The 17,934-nt window shown below is 30.8% G+C and overlaps 2 pseudogenes; both read left to right on the plus strand.

Moving 5' to 3' along the window:
• The window catches only part of LOC149061668 (uncharacterized), a 31,416-nt pseudogene continuing 13,482 nt past the window's right edge, over window positions 1–17,934 (plus strand).
• LOC149061669 (uncharacterized) lies at window positions 14,571–17,301 on the plus strand (annotated as a pseudogene).

Consider the following 17,934-nt stretch of genomic DNA (forward strand, 5'->3'; position numbering starts at 1 on the left):
ATGGCGGACGATTATACCCACATTTATAGTGCCTTATCGGCGGCGGCGGCTGTGATAGTGCTAGTACTCTGGTAAAACCCAGTTATTACTTAATTTTAACTGGACTTTGTTAACGATACATATCAATTTGGTTGTGGCTTTAAAATGGTGTGGTGTTATTACCAAAGATTTGTTATCTACCACAATCTTTGCTTAGAATAGAACTAACTTCGGTTGTGTGAACAAAAGTAAAATATTAGACTAACAAAACGTTTTGTAAGTATTACGAGTCATACATGACGATGACATACACCACAATTGTTAAACCAAAAAATACAATCCATATTGTAATAACAACTCAAAAATAATTGTTCTATTCAAACTATTACTGTACACGATACTGTAAATTCTGTACGGATCATAACGTTATTTATGTTCACAATTATTAGTTACAATTTACTATAACACATATTACTAGTATATACAACAAAAATATATTAACAGTAATTGATATGTACGTACAACAAATTGCTGAATTATACGAACCAGTTAGTTTTATAATCGACACAATTTTTTATTAATGCTCACTATTTATACTGTAACTGAACAGTTTTATTAATAAGAACAGTAATATTTTTTTCAGTGCGGCGTCCGCTTGTATTCTTGAGTCTTGTCTTTTTCCAACGGTCGAACTGAGCATTACGTCGTGTTCGTTCACCGTCTTTGCGTGTTGCAAAAAACCTCGTGTGAACGCGAGGTGTGATTGTCGTCAACGTGTGATCGGGTTGAGTCAAGTTTTTTTTCTTTCTATAAGATCATCGTCGCTATACATCGTGGGATCATCAGACGCCAACGTGTCCATTATTGCTCTTGCGGTCAGTTCATATAATACGTAATATATTATTATATTTTGTCCACTCGTGGTCAGTGGCCAACTGCCAATAGTATTATTATTTTGTTATTGCGACCTTAGTGTCAAATTATTCACTTCATTGTTGCCATAATATTTATTTTTGTATGTACCTATTTAAATGTGCCTTGTGAATTATATAACATAGATAATTAAGACTCGTTATCGTATGGCGCAGCAACGGCTATGCGAAATTTTAATTAACACGGCCGCCGCGACACTGTCTTTTGTCCGTCTCGCATCTTAAGGTGGGTACACACCGGAGCATTTAGCTGTAATGTAACGCCGTAATGTAACAGAGTTCGTGCTCATCTGAATGTTACAATGTTACAATGTTACACGACCAGTGTGTACGATAGAGTCGAGCGCTACCGTGTATTTGGTTGTTCGCCGGTCTATCCATCAGTTATTCACAGTTTGTTCTCGAGTTAGTTCACATCATGTACAATGTCTTCTGTTAGAAATTTACAAGTCGCTAGCGCATCATTTATTTTAATTCATTCTATTTTTAAAAAAAACCAAAAAATAAAAAATAAAAGTGAAAGAAGGTGGTGGCAAACAAATTTAATGAAGTCTAGGGACATATTATGTAGTGGATCAGATTTATTAAATTGTCTTCAGGAACAGGAAATAAGTGGACAGTACAGAAACTTAATTAGAATGTCGTCAATTTATTTTGAATATCTAATAAATTTGATCGGTGAAAAAAAATCTCCAATACTAATATTTATTTTCATTATAAAACAATGTCTATTTTCCTGGGTTTTTGTCCCAATTCATCAATGACTTGATTTCCTACACCACCACTGTTCGAGATATATTAGCTTATCGTTATAATTTCGTATTACAGCGTGAATATAATGACCTTTATACTCGATAAGCTCGCCGAGCTCTACGTCCCCCTCCTCCCCTCTGATATATATAAAATCGGCGTATGTCCAGCGTCGATCGGTCGTCTGTTCATTCCCCCGAGCAACGTACTCGCTCTCGGTGCGTGTGTGTGTGCTACGTCCACACCGTTCCGCGTCGTTGTTGGCCATTTTTGTGTGCCGTTGTTGGCCGTCTTGTGCCGTTGTTGTCCGTTTGTGCGACGTCGCCCTCAGACGACGTGTTTTTGACCACGCGGACGCGGAGTCGGAGATCCATGGCCCGGCAGCTGCATTATACATTATCCCGTGGGTACACTGTCCAAGCATTCCAAGCCTAGGAGTTGGTGAGGTGGATGGCCGGACCGGTATCGTTAACACCTTGAATTTGACTATTACTTGTACCACAAAAATTGTATCTATGTTTGAGCTGTGGTAACAATCACGTTAGCATATCTATTATTATTTACTGGTATTACCTAAGAGTTTGTATTAATTATTATTATTATATTATAATCTTTTGGGCGCCCACCAGTTAGTACTCATATATTGTATTATAATCTACTTGATCTTTGTTAATCTATTATACATTTATAGCACGACGGTGCAATCAAAAATAGTTTCTTATATATATGTTGTTCTGGTCACCCGATCCTTTGCAGGTCACGTTAAAATTTATTTTGTTATTCTATTTGGAGATAATCTGGGTAACATTTATTATATATATTATTTATCACCATCTAAGGCCAACCGCCACCCCCGCAGGAGCCTTTGTGGTACAACCACATTTAGCAAAAACCACGCAAAATCGACAAAATGCACCAGATTTTATTTCGGAATACAGTAACCAGCTATATGTAGTTAACCAGTGGTGTTGAAACTTTAATTTTCGTTCTTTATTAGGTTCTAGTTAGGAAACGAGTAAGAAACAGGCGGAATCCATGCATTTGTGAGAACCTATAGAAAATGGACAGTAATAAAATTTACAATATACAATTTAATATAATAACATAAAAATCATAAAATAAATTAATAACTTACTATATGTTTTTCATTATCAGTTAAGTTGCGATCCACTTTTATAAACATACCAACATCATTAACTCGGGATATTACAACATTTGAGGACGATGTACCTATAGTAATTATTTTGTACATAATGAGTAATCGGCTAATTAGCAATGACTTTAGGTGAAATTAAAAATATTTTTACAATACTCGATTATTATTTAAAAATATATACCTATTACCTACAGGTAATTATTTAGTTAACTACAAAGCTACACGCGTACATACAATATGTATATAATAATATATTATATACAATTCAATAAAAGATAGGTATAAAGAGAAATTTATTTTTACCATGTTAATCATTTTTTTGTACCTAGGTCCTAGGTTGATAATATAATGTATTAAATATTTACCTGGTTCCTCCGAGTTAATTGTATCACAAATTAGTGATGATTCTTCTTCTGCTATTGGAATAGCAGGCACGGGACTTCTTTTATTCGTAATAGTAGAAAAATATTCGTTTATTCTTTTCATTTTTATTGTTTTATAAAATATTTAAACAGTAAGTGCAATTTACTAAACGTCCAAATCGTCAGGAATTTGATTGAAAACTGAGAAATAGATTCTATACTATAGTATTAGCGATACTGCGATAGCTATTATTTATTAAGGCATATTATATCGGATTACACAGATCTATAAATATTCTACGATTGTCGACCCTCATGTTTGTATTTGAACAAATTTCCCAATAATTTCATTAATAAATTAATTTGTAACAAGTTATCAATAATATCTACAATATATTATTATAACAAAAATCTGGGTTGCTTATAAGTTATAATATAATGGAGTATAATTTGGAATATCCCATATCTAATAATTACTTCGGTGACGACGGTCTTCTCGGCTCTCGCCGTACATTTGTAATCGAAACTCGATTGTGACAGTAACACTGAAATTCCCTAAATTTAATTTTCTATTTATTTTTATTAGTACTATTAATTTTTTTTTTAAATTGTCATCGTTTTTATTATACATTTTTACGTAATTACGTAAACTGAAAAAATACTAAAGGGGGGGGGGGTTGAACACCCCCCCCCGTGTGTACGCCACTGGGACAGATTGTTCCCGAAATATGTCAAGCAATTGTGGAAGCTTTAAAAGAAAATATACAAGTATGCATGTTCTATGAACATTTTGAATTATACACACTTTTTAAAGTTTCGAACATAATTTAAAAACAAATCAAATATAAATAAATTTTTCCTGTTTAATTTTTATTAGTATTAATAATACAAATAAAAATGATAATACAAGTCCTTTTTTGCTTAATAATAATAATAATTATTATTATAATGATAGTAAAATAATAACAAAGAAATAAAATAACAAATGTCAAATACTAATAAAAACAAATAATAATAATACTATTGATAATTTGTACTTTTTATCCCTGTATAAAAACAATTGTAATTTTAATAAGATATTAAAAATAATAATAATATTGATGACTCAAGTCCCTTTTTTGCTTAATATTAATAATAATAATAGGTAATTTGTATTATTATAATGATGGTAAAATAATAAAATATTAAACAAATACCTAATAATAATAATAATAATGATAATTCGTCCTTCTTATAAAAAATAACAATTGTAATTTTAATAAGATATAAAAATAATAATATTGACGATTTAAGTCCCTTTTTCTGTTTTTTAACTATTAATTATAATATTAATAAATTTAAAAAAATAATAATAACGAATGTTAATAAATGTATTTTACACTTATTATAATAAAAAAAGAAACAATTACATTTTAATCTAACTGCTTAAAATTTTGTTTAATTTTAATTAAGATCATAGGAATTATGAGTGGGGGAAATGTTAGTATTATAAGTAGGAGGCGGAAGGCTAGGATTGTATATAGAAGACGAAGGACTAGGACTGTAAGTAGGAGGTAGGGGAGACCAGGGCAAGTTGACGAATCTAAGGTTTGACGTTCTCTCAGATGACCAATTTTTATGATAGAAATCCAAATTCTATGCCAATTTATAGTTGAACTTGTGGAAAAGTTTTAAAAAAAATATCGGAGTCAACTTTTTACTTTAAACCATTTTTTTTTTTAATAAAAAAAAAAAAACGAAATTCGTCATCTTACCCACCTACTGGGGTAAGTTGACATTTCCCTGGGGTAAGATGACATACAAATATAAATAAACTAAACAACTTTTAAATATAGTTTTTTTTATTAATAAAACAACTTGATATGACAATATTCTTAAGTAAATATTTTTTAAGTCTTGAAATTAACTGATATAAAATTATTTTAACAAACCTTAATAATAGTAACATAATACCAATTTAAAATTAATATTAATATTTTTAAACAGTCTTCAAAATAACAAATATAAAATTATTTTAACAAATCTTATTGTTATTTGTTAATAAGGATAACATAACATTTAAAACTTTAAAAAACCTTATTAATAATAGTAACACAATACCAATTTAAAATTAATATTAATATTTTTAAACAGTCTTCAAAATCACAAATATAAAATTATTTTAACAAATCTTATTGTTGTTTGTTAATAAGAATAATATTACATTTAAAACTTTAACAAACCTTATTAATAATAGTAACATAATACCAATTTAAAATTAATATTAATATTTTTGACAAGACTTATGTAAATATTTTTTAAGTCTTGAAAATAACTAATAACTAAACAATTGTTTTAACAACCTTATTGCGAATAAGAGTATCATAATATTTAAAATATTAACAAACCTTGTTAATAATAGTAACATAATACCAATTTAAAATCAATTATTTTTTACAAAACTCACATATATATGTCTTCCAACACTCAACTCCTGAACAAAGTTCATGAGCCCATCTATCACATTTTATACATTTTATCCATGTTTCACCTCTTTTATCGTTTCGGTAAGGCTCTTGACAGTAAATACATTCATCATCTGCAGAATCTTCATTGTCTGTAATGACATATTGTACTTCTTCATCTTCTGAATTGTCAGAAGAATTATTGTTCAAGCCCTTTTTATTTTTATTAACAGATTTTTTATTTTTAGTTTTCTTTTCTTTTAATAACTTGTTTAATTTTCTTTTATTTAACCGTTCTTTTTTTTGTTGCTCACTAAATAGTTTTTTTTTAACTTTTGTTTCTAAAATAGATTTCACTGGTAATTTCTAAACTTGGCATTTTTTCCCTTGGTCGACGTTTTGATATAGGTCTTACTGCTAATGGTAAAGCTGGTAGTTTCGCAGATATTTTAGGTGGTGGAAAAGGCATCTCATTTATCTGACTTGATGTAGGTATGTTCTCTTCATTTGTTTGACTTGATTCAGATATGTTCTTTTCATTTATTCGACTTAATTCAAGTATGTTCTCTTCATTTGTTTGACATGATGTAGGTATGTTCTCTTTGTTTGTCTGACTTGATGTAGGTGTATTACAATCATTGCTATGACTTAATATGGGCGTATTCTCTTCATTTTGGCTAATTAGTTCAAGTGTATGTTCAATGTTAGGTAATTGTTCTTGAATGAATGGTCTTTCTGTTACTGCAGCTGACAAAAAGTCAACATCAGAAAAGACATTGGGATTAAAAGGCTCGATTCCACAAGCTTTAATACCTTTAACAGCATTTCCCACATTGGCAGTCCGATTATAAGATTCGCAAAACAGTTTTCCAATATCATAGTCAGTTATTGTACGTCCTGGATTGTTCACCATAAAACTATCACATGCTTGACTGTAATAGGTTTTAAGTGGACCAAATACTGCTACATCCAATGGTTGCAATTTGTGCGTAGTATGAGGTGGAAATCCAAGCATGGTAATATGATTTTCTCGACAATAATTAATAGCTTGTAAAGAAACATGCGATGCATGATTATCAAGTAACAATAATACAGGACACTCAGGAGTTGATTTTACATATTTAGAAAAGTGTTCTAAATATAATAAAAAACATTCAGAAGTCATCCAGCCACTTTCATTACCAATAGTAACAGTACCTGGGGGTGTTCCATTTGCTAACTGTTTGTCCATTCGTTTTCGAGCAAAAATAAGAAAAGGTGGTATATACATTCCTACTGCATTTATACCTAAAACTGCAGTGACATTTTTACCACGTTCGGCAGTTACTATTTTTGCTACTCTACGGGCACCAGTTGGGGAAATAACTTTTGGAAGCTTGGTCGGGACACTTGAAATACCAGTCTCATCTATATTATATATTTGACTAGGTGAGAAATTTTTAACCAGGCGAATTTCTTTTAATGTATTGAAGAACAAATCAACATTAACTTTATTAAAAGCCATTAAACGACCAACTGAAGTAGCCTCAGGTTTTCTCACACTGAAATTGTATTTTGACATAAAGTTTAACATCCAGTCATCACCAGCTAATTTGGTTTCATTATTGAAACGATGAGGAATATTATTTTGATGAGCAAAATCATAAACCAACCTCTGACATTGATATTTTGTTAAACCAAAGGAACGTTTATCGATATCTGTTATATAATTTTTAAGTTGTTCTCAGTGACGGCTCGTGGGGTTCATTGAAGGTGGGGCACAAATATTTTCTTCTTTTTCCACAATGACAACTTTGAACTTATCATCAATTCCTGTTGATTTTTTAAATAAAATTAAATAAATGTTTTGATACCTTTGATACCAAAACCTTATACGCTTATAAAGTATCTTGCACAACAAATAATTTAAAAAAAAATTATGGTTTAAAAATAAATATTAAATATAATTATTATGCCGTTATAATATTTAATACAATATAATTAAAAGTTATAACACAATATTATGCAGTAGTTATATATTTGAATTCCAAATCGATCCGTCTGTCTTTTTTCTTCATGAATACTTTGATGACTTCTTCATTAAAATTTGATATTTGATTCACCATTTTCTTTTCAATTGATAACATCGCTAATGCTGTTAATCGCTCTTCTGCCATATTATTTCGAAGAAATGTTTTTATCCTCTTCAATGTCGAAAACGATCTTTCTGCTTCTGCAGATGTCATAGGTATTGTTGCTATAATACGTATAAGTTTAAATGTTTCTGAAAATATTTGTTCCAAGTTGTTATCAATAATAAACTGTAGTAAATTAACAGCACCAATTACGCTACGAAAATCTGTTCGTTTATATATAAGTTCCAATTCAGTTTGTAGCTTAGTTTTATTTAAAAAAGGGTAAGCTTCAATTGTTTCATCAACATATGTTTGTGGAAAACTTTTTTCATACAAAGGAAATTCGGTGGACATAAATAATAGAGACGCGTTTAAATGAGCTTTATATTCGAACCTATCTTTAACGCAGACAATAAGAATATCACATACTTCTTTTGCAACACAAATTCTAGAAAGTAGTGTATCATCATCACGTTTTCTTTTTTGTCTACATTGTGTTACTTCACCTGGCATTTCAGTTTGAAAATTATCAAAATTTCGTCTTTCTTTTTGAATATTTTCTTCAAATCGAGAAATGGCATTTTTCACCTCGATAGAGTCAATTTTCCGTTTTTGCAATTGGTTATATAATATATCTACATGTGGCATTAAACAATGAAAAACATTTAACCAAAATATAAATTTTTCATCATTTAACATTCTACGTATAGCGCACGCCTGATTAAATGCGATATTTTGATTAAATGTATTTTCGATCTCTTCCATGCATTCTATTAATAACTCACGATTTTCGTGCACAGTATTAACAATACGGCTTTTGAAGTTCCTTCTAGTATTCGCTGATCGAGGGATTCTATGATTAACAACTTTATCCAAAACGGCAACTCTTTGCGGAGAATTAGAAAAAAAATTAGTTACATCAATCAAGTTGGAAAAAAAAATTCTTACATCGCGGTTGTGCATTGTAGCTTGACTTAAGATTAAATTTAACTGGTGGGCATAACAATGAACAAAATGTGCATTTTTATATTCATCTTTTATGAGTTTTTGAACGCCGGAAAGTCGACCACTCATCACAGCAGCTCCGTCATAACTTTGGGAGATTAATTTGTCGTGGTTTTCTGTTACTTCTTTTAAGTTATATTTTATGCACTCTGATAGTGACTTTGCATCATGTCCAGATGGATTAAAAAATCCCCAAAATCTCTCAACTGGCGTACCATTGGATAAAATATAACGAAATATTATGGACATTTGAAATTGTGCTGATACATCTGTTGTTTCGTCAGATATAACAGAAAAGAAATCGGCGTGTTTTATTTCATTTTTAATATTTTGTCGAATAACAAATAGCATACATTCCAACATTTCATTTTGAATTATTTTAGAAAGGCCTTTAAATACTGTAGACTGTTCGAGGTGTAATTTTAAAGTATTATCCAATTCAGAACTAAAATTAATAAGTCCGCGAAATATTCCTGGATTTTCAGAATCTGACTTCTCATTATGCCCTCGAAGAGCAAGTTCAAATGCACCACAAAATTTTATACAATCAATAATTTTAGATAAAATATAACGGTTGTTAGTTACAGTTTCATTATGTTTTTGTATACTAAGCCTAAATGCATTTGAAAGTTGTTGCCTTATATCTTGTTTACCCAAAAGTTTAAGATTTAAATGCGCATTTATATGTGAACTTGATTTAATGTGTGTACTAATTTTATCGTTTAAATGAGCTAAATCATTTATTCCGTTTTGTGACCAATTTTTATCACCAGAAGTACGACAAAAAAGTATACAAGGAAAACAAAACAAACGGTTCGTTTTAGAACAACCACATAACCAATCATGTTTTAAATAAACGTCTTTATTAAAACTTCTTTTAAATTCTCTAGACTTTGTTTTCTTTACTTGTATTATATTTAAATTTGGCATTGGCCTACCTTCTTTTTTTATTTCAATCTTTTTCTCAAGAGTTAAACTTGAAAAGTTGATACTCAGTAAATGCTCGACCGTAACATATGCACCCATGATGAAAAATAATAAAAATATTTGATAAATTAGGTATTAATCACTAAACACTATGCCACCATACACTAAATAGTAAAAATACCTATTTTATAAACTTATTATTATAGAAAAGCGCACCGACAATTAATGATAGTACAAAAGTATAAAACGTTTAATAAAATAAACAAAGAACATTGAACAGAATGATTAGAATGAACAAATAATGATTAATTATTATCATGTTATCAAAATACAAATTTTGTTCCACGGAAGACGGTCGACAATAACAATACGAAGGCGATAAGACCGACAAAATCTTGTAAATCGTAATAAAAATAGAATTCGGGCACAATCCGATTGTGCCCGGCAATGCCGTATTAATTCGTGTCGAAAAGTGGGGGAAATCTAGTACTGTTTATCGGGTCATCGGGGCACAACTTCGTTGTGCCCACCGCCCAATGTGTATAGTGTAGTATACACGTATCGTATCTAGGAGCACCCGTATTTGATAAAACATTTTTTTCATATTTGAATAATATACCAACTACCAACTTATATTATGATGGAATAAATACCTATTCAATTTTAATTTTAATAATTTAATATACATTTTTTTTCTTTCTTCTCAATTTTTTAGGTGGGGCACGTGCCCGTGTGCCCTATAGCACGAGCCGCCACTGGTTGTTCTAATTGCTCATCAGAAAAGGTATTTCTGAATCTTCCACCATGTATGGGATAATTCTATAATTTATATAAGTAGGTAGATAAAAATACATTTTTAAATTAAAATAGTTATAAATTTACCTCAGGATTTTTTTTCAAGTATCTCCTAAGTGTTGGTTCAGGTATGCCAAAACGTTTAGCCGATTTATTGCACGATGGATTACTATCAGAGTGATAGTCTTCAATTGCATTTAATAGTTGATGCTTATCATATGATGTCTCAGTTTTTCTTTTGTATACCCTCGGCAAGGTGTCTATAATATAATAAATAGTTGGTACTTAAATAATAGGTAGGTAAGTAATTTATGTCTACTTATTTATAAGTTATGGCAAAATATTATAAAGTATAAATATTACTCATTGGGGTCAATTGACTATCGTCATCTTACCCGCGTCAATTTACCCCAACTAATAATATTTTACAAGACACAATATTTTTTAAATTCAAACAAATCAAATATACTACATAATTACATAAAAATAAACCTCACAAAATTATCTTTTAAATCAATATAAACGAATTATAAATTTTACTTACTGTTAATGAAAAAATCCTTATGCCGAGCGGCGTAAAATTAAAAGTTTGAAGTATGATAACACACATTTGTAAATAAAAGTGATTGTTCTTATCAAAATTGTATTAAATAAAATAAAATAGACGTACCTAACTTCATACTATTAAATTATCTTATAACATTGATTGTTCATATAATCTATAATCAGTTATAATCAATTCGTCATCTTACCCGCTTCGTCAACTTGCCCTGGTCTCCCCTATAGGGCTAGGATTGTAGTTAGAAGACGAAGGACTAGGAATATAAGTAGAATATATAGGGCTAGGATTGTAGTTAGAAAGTGACATATGAAGAAGATTCATATTATTAGCAGGATAGTTATATTCATAAAACCCCTGGCAAGCTTTAAAAATGATGTTACCGAACTCATGTTGAACAGCATTTCTTGTTTGTGGGGAAAAACTTTGTAGCTTAGTTTCTATGTATTTTCCATACGCACTACATTCCGTTTCTTCTACCGGTTTTGCCGCAGCAGTTAAAATTAAAAATGACTGGTCATCATCGGTTTTTTTCTTTTTTTTTTGATGAGATGATGGAGTATTGAAAATCACTGAATCATTTAGGTTTTCAGTGGACTGTAACACATTTACTTCGGGTTCTTTATTCTGATTTTCAATTTCAACTTGTTCTTCGACGACCTTAAGTATACAAAAAAAATTAATTGAATAAATATTGATTTTATACATATATATCTACTCAGCTGTACACTGGGTTACAATTGAGTCACTGTAATGGATTGTGTTAAATTTCAATCTAATGATATAATACCATTTTATAAGAAAAATTATTCTGAGCGAAGACGGTCAGTCAGTCTATAATATCTTACTAAGTTTGATGATATTATTGTGATTAATAATATTTATTAGTATTTAATACAGTTGGTTAAATTTATTTTCCCCAAAAAAATTACATTTGAAAATGTAATTGCGTGTTTATAAAATATAACAATATACTCTAAATGTTTCATATACCAACAAATAATATTTTTAAATTACAACAAAATAACTAAAATCATTATTCTTGGTTTTAATATGAAATTTTGTCCAAATTTGAATTTAAAATAACAGTAAAAATAACTGCATTTATATATTTTTTAGATTTTTTGGTTACAGTATGAACTATTTATGAGAATCTTTGTTTTAAATGTTCAGCCATTAGTTATAAATACTGAACATTTTATAATTTTTTATTTACAATGATTAATAAATTTCGAGGTTTTGATAAATTTTGTCAAAATTCAAACTTTAAATGCTTATAAAAAAAAATTGTGACCACTGATTTCTAATATTTTTCATCTTACTTTGAAACAATATATTAGGAGCCTTCTATTCAATTTTCAAGAATTTTTACCCAACAAATAAACTAATATTTGAACTTCAAACACAGTGATAATAAATAAAATTTAAACAATAAAAAATTTGAAAAATAAAATTCGAGTACCCATAGTTAATATTTTCTTCTAAATTGTGATAATTTTTATACAAATATAATATATTATTATTTAAAAATTTAGATACCTACGTTCTACATCTGAAGGCTGGTTAGCTATTTCAGGAGGTTACGAAGATCGTTGGAATTTTCCCCATTGTTTATAGGAGCAATGGACGGAAAACATGTAGTCCTACAAGCTCCATTTAATAGTGGAAGTGAGTATTTTAATTACAAAGGAAATTTTAGCATTGTATTATTTGCACTCGTTGATTCTAACTATAACTTCATTTACGTAAATGCCGGATGTCAGGGTAGAATTTTGGATGGCGGAGATTTCAAAAATTGTGAGTTATATAAAAAAATGGAAAACAACTCGTTGAATATACCAGCCCCAATTACCCCATTACCGGGAAGAGAAATACCAGTGCCATATTTTGTACTTGGTGATGAGGCATTTCCACTGAATGAACATGTCATGAAAGTGTTTTCGGGTTTACATCCCAAAGGTTCTGTTAAAAGAAATTTCAACTATCGCTTATGCAGGGCCCGCCGTGTTGTAGAAAACGTTTTCGGAATTTCATCTTCGGTGTTTCGTGTTTTACGTAAGCCTATGCTATTGGAACCCGAAAAAGCAGAGGTTGTAGTGATGGCTGTAGCACACCTCCGTAACTTTTTACGGAAAAGTATGAATTCCGTGAACATTTATACCCCGAGTGGCACATTTGACAGAGAAGTTGGTGGACAGATAACTGAAGGAAATTGGAGATCAGAAAACAACAAGATGACGTCTTTATTACCAATCCGGAATAACCTCGTAGATCGGCGTTGGATGTAAAAGAACTTCGAAACGAAATTGCAAATTATTTTGTAAATGAAGGGGTGGTTTCGTGGCAAAGTGACTACGCATAATTTTATTTTATTTTTTTACTGGTACATATAGTGTGTTTTATTAATTTTTATTTATAATTAATATACATTTAATAAACATAATACATTCATACATTTATAGTTTTTACTCACAGTATCTAATGTAGGTCGTGGATTGTCCTTATCCATAATAAAGGCAAAATGTTTGAATGCGAACCATGTGCTAGGTATTTTACTATTTTCTACAATTTTGAAATAAGTTAGTGCAAATATTGTTTTTTATTATAATAATTATTAGCGACAAAGGACCTAATTACTTTCCTAGAAATTAAATTATTATACCTTTGTGTCGGCGCGAATCTCCAATTTTATTACATTTGTGTGTAAACCATTTTGTGTGTTTTAATTTTTATGTTATTATTATATAGCTAGGCAGTGGCTGGCCAGCAGCTATATTATGATTAAGTAGACATTTATAATAATACCCAAGTTATTATTTAAAAAATTGGAAATTCACAATTCACAAAGTATTTATTATTTGATAAACATTACATAAATATTTTGTTATAAAGTATAAAAAATACAAACCAATAATACGAGTAATACCTAATATAGTATTTTAAAAACTAGAAATTCACAAACATATAATCAATAATAATAATTAACATAATAATAAAATTTGTATGAGTACCAAAATGTCATCATATTGTTCACTGATCAAATTTTTGCTTTTTAGATGCTTAAATAGTGCTTCGAATGAATCAAGTTATTTTTAAGTCTCCTAACTCTTTGATTTAAACATTTGATTTTTTTTTTTTTATGACATGAAGCTTTGCCATTCGAAAATTTTTTTTTGCCCTTCTTGGAGTAGATAAATCTGGAGATTTAATATCTCCAAGAAAACATTTCCGCTTCTTTTTCTGTTTAGGAGTTTCAATAGTACCTAAAGTAAAATAAATAAGTGTAAAATCAATCTAGATTGTTATAATATTAAGAAATGATTACCTATAGATGATTCAACTAAAGTTTGAAAGCTGTCATCAAGACCAACAGTTGTAACTAAAAATAAAATAAAATATAGGTATTTAAATTATATCTTATAGATATACAAACAAATTGTACATTAATACAAACACTATGTTGTATTCGATTAATATATGTTATTTTGATACATTTTACAAACATTAATTAGGTTAATAAATATAAAACATTTACTTTCATATTCATCAAGAAGAACATCCTTATTTAATGGTATTTGTGTAGATGAAGAAGATGGTTGAGAATGTCCAAATAAAACTCTACTAACATTTAAAACATTTTGTATAGGTCATTGTTTGCATTAATAAATTAGTTAATTTTACTGACTTTTTAATATGTCTTGTTGGAATTGAACCAGGTTTCAAGTTGTTCAACCCTTTTTTGTAACCATTTTGGTAGCATTTTTCACTAAAATGTAATGAACATATTTTGCGATTATTTACAATATCTGCTTCGGTAAATTCACAAGCATCAAGCCATTTCAGACGTATTAATGGATCTTTTGGAAATCTATATAATGAATAATTAGTAAATAGTTAATTACAATTTATTCAAAGACCAATATTAAATACACGACTTACCGATGTAATGAAATTTCTGGAGTTTTCATTGTGTTGTTTAAACACAGTATGCACGAATTATAACTCATTTTACTTTAAAGTTTAAACCAACGAAAAATAAAATAAATATTCAAATTTCAAAATGTAATATACGGTATTACGGTTATGAATAATAGATTTGAATATTTAATATTTATGAGATATGACGTATTTTTAGTTATCACTCATGAATTCCCAAGGAGGATGCATTTTTTTAAATAAATATGCGACGAGTATATTCATCTCCTCGCCTACATTTTATTATTATTTTAAAACGTTGTTTGTATATCATTCTCGAAAATGTTTAATTGTACAATGTGTGGAAAAGTGTACGCTCATAAGTGCGGTCTGAACAGACACGCTAAAACTCACGATGGATCGATGATTTCGTGTGGGATATGCTTCAAGACGTTCACTCGCCGAGACAAACTCAACATCCACGTTCAAAAACGTCATAGTAAGTACATTCAATATTATCCGATATCGTTCCGTAAAATACACATATGATGTTTTACCAGGCGACAACGTTTTGCTAATTAGGGGTTATTAATTAAATTATTTTTAAAATAGTGATAGCTAAAAACACTCCCAAATTCCACAACGCTGTACGAGTAGGCGGTGCAATGGGTAAATAATTTTTTTTATCTTATTAATAATAATAATAATAATAACGATTAATATTAATAATATTAATAATATTAATAATATATGTTAGGTCGCGCATCGGTAATAAACTGGGCACCCCCCACTACTACCCCGCACGCTCAGATAGATGTCCCGACTCCGACGGTCATCTCGACTCGGCACACGAACACACCCACCCCTCCCCAGACCGCAACGCCCACCCGCATACCGGACATCTCTACCGAACCCCCCGCACAGGCTATCGCTACCCAACCCGATGCAAGATCCCCCGCGAACGCCGCACTACCGCTTTCGCTTTCACCACCGCCATCCGGGGAATTTGTGGCTCATACGGAAAATACTCGAAAATATATCAAAAGGAAGATGGCGCGAATGAATAAAGCTAATAATCGGTCAGGCTTCATCGAGATTGAGTCTTCGATCAATCGTACGATCGTGTGGTATTTTAGGAAAAATGTCGATAATGTAGTCAGTTACCGTGCGTTCCTAAATTCGATAGAGGCCGAACTAATCACAAAATTACGAGAACACACGTGTATTAACACTATAAAATACAACTTGAAACTAGAGGCTACATACGCCATACCCAACTTGCATAATTCAGCTCAAAATCGTGCGTTTAAAACTTCAGCCCAAGAACTCTATGCACACAGCAACGTCGAGGGTTTGGTCGATCGCGATTTCTCTACACTCCTGGCCGAAGAGGATTGTTACGCCGGAAAGTATAGCGGATTTTCCTTATCGTGTATCGACGGTCTGCTCTTGGGTGTGTACGAGTATGCGCCTATGGGGGGTTCGTCGTACTTGTCGTTGCCGGAAAGTATTCTGAATCAGGAGGCCGTTGTCAACCCTCAAAATATCGACCGACAATGTTTCAAGTGTGCGATCCTAGCGATCAATCTGTCGCATACCCGCTGCGCATCGCGGACGAAGAAAAAGCGGATCATTTTGATCTGCTACTGATTACCGGAAAGGATGAAGATAATCATTACGCTTTTATTTCTAATTTTTCGGGACTTGCCAGCCCGCAAAAAAATAATCACCAGCATCGCTTATTTTTCTGCAAGCGATGTTTCACCAGTTTCGAGGACCGCCCATTAAAATATAAACTACACGGTGAGCGGGCGTTGGAGAATCACCGATTGTTGTGCGGTACGCACAAACCCACACAATGTATACAACACAATGAGTTCGACGCCAGTAGGGGAAAATGATCGCAGGCGATTCCGCACTGAAAGCTGTCGCGCAAATTCATCGGAACGCCTCAACGTCTGCAACAAATTCACCGTCGACCACACACCCGTCACACTGTTATAGCTATATGCCTTTTACACCGTATAGAGAAAATGTCTCTATACGGTCGTTTAAACACGAATTGCGTACGATTAGGACTATGAAATTAGTTTTAAACAGGGCTGACGATAAGCGTCATGTATTACCCGATAACATTTCCACGTACGCACACGGTCAACACCGCATAAATTACCGCTATTATTATTATTATTGTTATTATTTTTATTATTATTGTTAAATTATCACATGTATGATTATATTATATAACTCGATAAAATAACTGTATATATATATATTGTATAATCGAGAAATACGATCGATGTTTATAAAATTATGTGTATGAACGATTGTAAAAAATTATATTAACTACGTTTCGTATATAATACCATGTTTTAAATTGTTATTATTTTAGTATCACTTTTAGAAAGATCACGCCCTGTGTTTCAACGTACACTGCAAAGGGCACAAAATATATATAACCTATACATTACCCCTTAAAGAAATATTGTATACCGCGCCTATTCTTTTTCCAAAAAAAAAAAAGACGTTCTTATCTACACAGACTTAACTTACCCGCCATATACCACGGTCTTGGTTATAGGTATTATTTAAAAACCCCCGCTCATTCGCTCTGTGATAAGGCGCGGATTGAAGATTTAAATGCCCGCACACGGGTCTCTGCTATGACGGTTGTGTAGTCTAGTCAGTCAGTGTTTGAAGTTAAACATTTACGAACGTTCAATAACGATATATTAATAATAATATGTTACCTACCCACACAGCATAGATATATTTATTCAATGTTAAATAAATATTTAAGAATAAATGTCAATCATTATTAAATATCGAAATTTTATTGACAATAGATTTTTAAATATTTAATTTTGATTAAATAACCATTGGGTTAGGTTAGGTTGGGTTAACCTTTTGCATTTTCAATTAAATATTGAAAACCAATGTTAAATAAATTTTTTTTATAAATAATTATTTAATAGTATACATCCAAAGTTAAATCA

The sequence above is a fragment of the Diuraphis noxia genome, unplaced genomic scaffold, assembly GCF_037042655.1.
Source record: "Diuraphis noxia isolate RWA-SAM2 unplaced genomic scaffold, SU_Dnox_SAM2 contig0001, whole genome shotgun sequence".
Taxonomy (NCBI): Eukaryota; Metazoa; Arthropoda; class Insecta; order Hemiptera; family Aphididae; genus Diuraphis; species Diuraphis noxia.